This window comes from Nannospalax galili, unplaced genomic scaffold, assembly GCF_000622305.1.
Source record: "Nannospalax galili isolate Female #2095 unplaced genomic scaffold, S.galili_v1.0 scaffold872, whole genome shotgun sequence".
NCBI lineage: Eukaryota > Metazoa > Chordata > Mammalia > Rodentia > Spalacidae > Nannospalax > Nannospalax galili.
Window position 1 is genome coordinate 1,894,077 of NW_008332654.1, and position 6,708 is coordinate 1,900,784.

At 39.1% G+C, this 6,708-nt stretch overlaps 1 protein-coding gene across 2 annotated transcripts in view; it reads right to left on the reverse strand.

Annotated features, from left to right (window-relative positions):
• Positions 1-6,708, reverse strand: part of Pip4p2 (phosphatidylinositol-4,5-bisphosphate 4-phosphatase 2) — a 63,860-nt gene that overhangs the window by 41,894 nt on the left and 15,258 nt on the right. The gene's annotated exons all lie outside the window — the stretch shown is intronic.

Consider the following 6,708-nt stretch of genomic DNA (forward strand, 5'->3'; position numbering starts at 1 on the left):
TGCACTCTCTATATATTGTACCCATAAAATGACTAGCTAGAATGAGAATAAAATAAGAATTTGGAAAAAAATCAAGGAGAAAGAGAAATAAACCTGGGAAAAGTGAACTTAACAGGTTAGAACAAAGATGGAGACCATGTTAATTTCAGGCAGGAGCAAAATAAAGTAACAATTTTCAGCTTTAAAAATTGCTTGTCAATACACTTAAAGAAAAGACAAATATTTATAAATAAAACATATAATATCTGAGACTAAATACTCCAGGATCAGTCATGCACATGAAGAATGGGAACTGCTGAAACAGAAGTACAAATGCTGAGAACTGGTGAATAGGACCCAGAAGGAAACAAGGTCCACAGTACTTCTGTAATCTTGATCTTATGCTGAGGACTTGACAGGGAGAAATATATTCTAAAGACAGACATTCATGCACCTACCTTCAGCTACTCAGACTCTGACCTCTGTTAGGTCCAAGAACACTGGCAAGCTTGGAATGGGTGAGGATCTTACAAGCCATAAAATCCCCATATTCTTTTCTCCTTCAAAAATGCAACATCTTTAAGATCACCTATCCTAGGCCAGGATTTAAATAAAAATCTGACCTTGTAACAGAATGAGGAGATAGCCTGGGGTCCAGGTCCCTTCCCTGAGGAAAAGACTGATCAGCCCATCTTACAGTTAAATTTACCTAGGCTCTGGCTTTTGTTTCACGTTTCTCTGCACATTGCAAGGTGACCACAAGTGAGGTGGGTTGGAAATTAGCATCTCCCTCTACATTTGACCAAACTGCAAGTACATCAATTTTCCTTTATGATTTCTTATTCCTAATTTCTTTGTCAATACAGGAAAACAAGGTATCAGGTTAATGCACCTAAGAATCCATAAAAGTAACTTCTAAAAGTGTTTGAAAATTCCTGTAACTCAAAGGCATACACAAACATACACATACTATTTTTTGTTGAAGTTTTGCTTTGGGGATGTCTAAATTGGACTGAATGGGTAAAGGATGACACCCACTTTCAGAATCAAATATGATATATTAAAAGTATAGAAAAGTCTGTAGAAAAAAATTCGTTGGAGAAAAAGACGTCTGATACTCTAGAGCATGAGTTCTGCAGGAAGTATCTAGCCCCTCTTGGTGTGTTTTTCTAAATTATTTTTTATTTTTGACTATTTCATACATGAGCATTGTATTTGCATCATTTCCACCCCCTCCCAGACCCCCTCCATCTCCTCCCATGCTCCCCCACTCATTCTCATCTTCTTGTTTGATTATGATTGTTACATTTACATACCTACATTTATAAATATACATATAAAACATACTGATTCCATTTAGTGGTGTTCATGTATACATGTGTTCAAGGCTAACAAGATCTGCATAATGGCAAAAATAATTGACATAACAATGTGGGTGGGGGAATTTTCAGCAGGTTCCATCTTTAGATGAAGAACTATAGGCAATCAATCAGTGGACACAGAGGGAGGGAGAATTGGTTTTCTCCAGGGACTAGCTCCTTGATAAGTTTCTCTCTCTATCTCTATCTGTCTATCTATCTATCTATCTATCTATCTATCTATCTATCTATCTATCTATCTATCATCTATCTATCTATCTAATCTATCTATCATCTCTCTCTCTATCATCTATTTATCTATCATCTATCTATCTAATCTATCATCTATATATTGATAGTTCTCTATATATAGGCCCAAACTATGAACTTATTATCTTGCCCAGGATGATTTGAATTCATGGTTTTCTTGCCTGAGTATCTCAAATTTGGGGATTACAAATCCATACTTGGCTTTAACTGTATGTAATTCTTTTGTTTTAAAGGTGCTCAGGATCAAAGCCTTGCACAAGCTAAACTAGCACTCCATCACTGAGTTATATCCCTCTTCTGCAGCTATCTCAGTTGTAGGCATAGAAAGCTCTTTTGATGTCAGGAGTTATCTGAGGACATTTACAAAGGTCCACCCTGCCTCCCAACACATGACTGAAGCCTCATTTAGGAGAACTGGTATCTCAAGAAGCTCTTGGAGCACTACCGAAAGCAACCACAGTTAATCATGAAATGAGCTATTTTTTAATTTGGATTCTGAATTCTGTGATATTTAAGTGTCAGAGCATAATACATTGTGGCATATTTAAAATCCTTGATCCTCAGGTTTTATTACATAGATTATTTTACAGCTTATAAAAGATTAGCAACAACTGTCATTCACTCAAATGACTCATAAGCTGGCTTTCTGCAGTAGCCAAGGTTCTAAGCAAGAGACCACTTTTAAATGACACAGTTGCTTACATTTCTGGGAAGCTTTTACCACAGTATTGCCAAACCCTGGACAGGAAAAAAAGCAGTAGTGTCTTAAATTATAAAAGTAGTTTTAAATCCTTGAAAGAATATAAAGCTGGTCTAGAATGACCTGTTATGCTTCAAGAAGACAAAAGCGGAAGACAAAAAAGGAATAAGGAATCAAGAATACATTTAAGGGGGCCGGAGAGATGGCTCAGCAGTTAAGAGGACTGACTGGTCTTACAGAGGACCTGGTTCAGTTTCCAGCACCCACACAGCAGATAACAACCATCATAACTCCAGTTCCAGGGGATCCAACACCCTCTTCTGATCTCTGCGAGCATTGGATGACATGGGTGCACTTATGTACATGCAGGCAACATACTCATACACATAAAAATAATAAATAAAATATTTTTAAAAGAATACATTTAAGGCCTTGCAATTTGCAGATTGCTTTATCAGAGCTCAATAAAGAAGACCTTATTCTGGGGGAAAGAATACATGCATCGCTAGAAATTTAAGACATGCTGCCTCATTTTAAATAAGTATCAGCAAGAGCATTATTAATAAACACTGATTTCCTTTCTTCCCTTTCCTTTGAGTTATAAAGAAACACAAAGTAGTTCTCCTACAAACCCAGTTCCACCTTTACATAGAATGAAACTTAAAGACAAGATGATTTCACTAAAAACAAACATACACGTGCCCAAACACACAAACACAGAGGGAGGGAGGGAGGGAGCGGGGGGGAGAGAGACAGAGACAGAGAGACAGAAGCTCAAATTCTGTGTTGGTAGTGAGGGGAGGAGGAGGAGGAGGGGAGAGAGAGAGTGAGAGAGAAAGAGGAGAGAGAGAGAGAGAGAGAAAGAGAGAGAGAGAGAACAAATTCTGTATTGATTGTGAGAGGAGAAGCTAACACATTACAGCTACATTAAAGGGCCACCCTAACAGGCAAAAGCTTTGTTCTAAGGTCTGTGCTAAGAAAATGTCAACGGGAGGTTGGGAGATAACTCAGTGGGTAAAGTACTTAATTCACTAGCATAGGAACCTTAGTTCACACCCCCAGAACCCTCACAGAGCCAGGCACAGTAGCTTGCATTGTGATCCCAGTGCTCCTAAGGCAAGATGAGAAGCAGAGAGATGAGAATCCCCAAGCTCACATGCCAGCTATCCTGGTGAATGCACAGCAAACAACAAAGACCCTTTCTCAATCAAGGCGGAATATGAGGCCCAGTTACCAAAGTTGTCCTCTGAAAGCCACCTGCACACATGGAACACACACACAGAGGGCATGTGTGCACATACACATACCCCCAAAAGTTCAAAAGTTTACAAAAAAGAGAGAAGGGTCTGGAGAGATGGCTCAGTGGTTCAAAACACTGACTGCTCTTGCAGAAGACCCAGGTTCAAATCCCAGCACCTACATGGCAGCTAACAACTGTCCATAACTCTAGTTCCAGGGGATCCGACAGCTTCTTTTGTCCTCCATGAGCATTGCATGGCATGGGTGCACTTAACTACATACAGGCAATACATGTACACACACAAAATAAAAATAATAAATAAAATATTTTTTAAAAAGGGAAAATGTCACTGGGTGATCTTAGCAATCACTTGAAATGCAAAATATGAAACTGCATGAATTTACCCTCAAAGCTATGTACTACAACATTTTTAACCTGTCAAACAAGAAAAGTTCAATGACCAAGATATGTACAAAGTGTTCTTTCAGAAAAGGGCTAGAATAACTAGAAGTTTAAAATCTGAAGACAATCAACTTCCTGAGGCAAGAGCATGACTGCTTCTCAATGACCAAGTCTCTGGCACCGTTGTAGTGCCTGCTCTATGGCTGGTAGTGTTGTAGAGTTACTGAATGGTTTAATGAGTTAGTGAGTCACTGAACTTTATTGGATACAATAATGTCTCTTAGAAAGATAACTCTAAATAAATACATCACTACTCATCTTCTTCTAAAGGAGCTGGGTCCTTGCAGAAAAACCAGGAGGGAATCTCTTCCACATGGAAAAATGGCCTTTCCAAATCATTTCCTGAGAGATGAGAAAGCCAGGGGACATCAGCCTGACCTACCAGAAAAATGGTATTAGCCCAAGAGATCAATAGACTGACAGATGTTGTAGCCTAATTGCTCCACTAACCAGTACTTCTAGACCTTTTATTTCAATTTTCTGTCCATTACCCAAGCCCTTAGCGAATTTAGGGATATTTTGGTACTGTTGGCCTCTCTCATTCAGATTCTACCCCAAGAAATCCCTCACCTACAGCTCTATCCTCTCTCATAAGAGACTTGTATTCCAGAAATTTAATTCCAGTTATTCCTACAATAATTCATGACTTGGATCTATTCATTTTGTCTCTTTTCACTTTTAAACCAGTCAACAAATCACCACAGTTTGTGCCTATGTTAAATTTCTACACAGAGTAAAACATCTACTACTATCTCATGATTTCAGTCCATTATCAAAACTCACAAAAGTCATTTTATAAGAGTCATAACTGTTATTTAAACAATGTGCATTCTCCCTATGAGGTATTTGAATAAAAAAATCATCTTCTCCACGAAAGTAAGTTGCATTTTCCAGAAGAGCAGTCCTCAATTTCAAAAATTCCTCTACATCTTCAGAATTGTACCATGTTAGAAATTAAAACAATAAAAAATCATAGAGTCTAATTTCTTCACTGAAAGGAAAGCTAATGCCCAGAGAGCCTGACTTCTGAAGGGCTGTACAGTGATTCTGTCACTCCTGTTGCACAGGCTGCCATGCAAAAGGCAGCAACATCCTATGGGGGAAGAGTCAAGGACCTGCAAAGTGACTCTGTGGGCAAAGGTGAGAATCTAAGAGTGAAGACTTCTAGAAATTCAGACCTAGGCTACATCACATTAAGAAAAAGATGAAAGAGTCAGGGAACATTAAAAACATTGAACAGAGTATAAATCATTTCACATTAATAAGAACTTCATAGAAAAACTGAGACCATAAAAAATACAGAATGAAAGAAAAGGATGGAAGGGCGGATACAACGGTGTTCTGAAAATAGAAGGAACCATTATTTCTCTGCAAATGCACAAGTGATCAGATTACATTTTCTCATCAGAAGTGTCAGCATCATTTATCTATTTTATGCCAAACAGGCCCTCGGTTTTGTTAATTCATCCTAGTGCATTAATCCATACTTCTGTTTTGAGATACACCCTTCAGTGTTATAAAGGCTGGCATTACTTTGCTGGGTTGCTCTGACCTTTACCACCTCAATCACCCCTTTACAAGTCTTTCCCATGGCAATGCCTGCCCACTGAATTCACTTTCTTCGCTTAGGCACTCTTTATATACAGGCCTACAGGTCCTTGACACAATGCATGAAAAACTGCAAACTGACATCAGAATAAAATGTGAGATACTCTGGTACTCTGGGATTTGATTATAGAAGGAGCTGCCTGTGAGGAAAGCCTCCTCCCCCTCCCATGTTTCCTTTACAAGGATCTATTTTCCTTCAGGATCTTTGGGACAGTGTGGGTTAAGGACAAAGTCTGCTGGGCTTTTATGGGTTAGCTGCAATTAGTGCCAACCCTCTCCAGTCAGCTCAATACAGAGAAAAGGAAAGAACATTTTTTGTCCCTCCCCATCTCAGAAACCAGAAATAAAACCAGTTCAAGAGCCCTTGGGCTCTCCCAAATCCATGACACTCCCAGGAGGTGGTATCTGACACAAATCAGATTAGGACAGAACAGTGTTTGAGATCAGGTTCCTGACTCTCACCCTGGAGCCTAATCCACCCTTCTTTGTTCTGCTTTGTGAAGGTGGAGTTGGAACAGAGCTCACCACCCTTTGACTTTGCAAGATAGCTGCATGTACTGTTAATAGGTGACAGAAGGAGTCTACAAAGGCAGAAGAAAAGGGGACTTCTCTCTTCTGTTTGTTACCTGTTTGCTTCCCATGCGCTTCCAAACCGCTTACTGATTCTATAAATGTCACCCAGGCAGTACTCCTTCACCCTGGCAAGAGTAGTTCTTTTCCATGGCAACAACAAATTCAGTTTTCAGTTGTCAACTACCAACTTTGCTGTGTTTCCCAAGTGCTACATAATCAGCGCTTCCCTCTGATATATAAAATCTCCAGAGTTCAGAGACACTAGTGGAAGCTGCTTGGTATGTGTTTAGAAGTCATATTTCAGCTCTGTAGAACACCCTCCTCTAAGTTACTAAACTTTAACAGTTTCAGACTTTTCCCTTTATTCCCTGAGCCCTAATAGTGATAACCATTTTTTGCTAACTCCTGAATAGCTGAGAGGAATGTGTTTACCTTTTAGTTACCTAATTAACAATTCTTCCTATTAAATTATATTGAATTGTTTCCATATTCTGATGAGGCCTTGACTTATACAGACA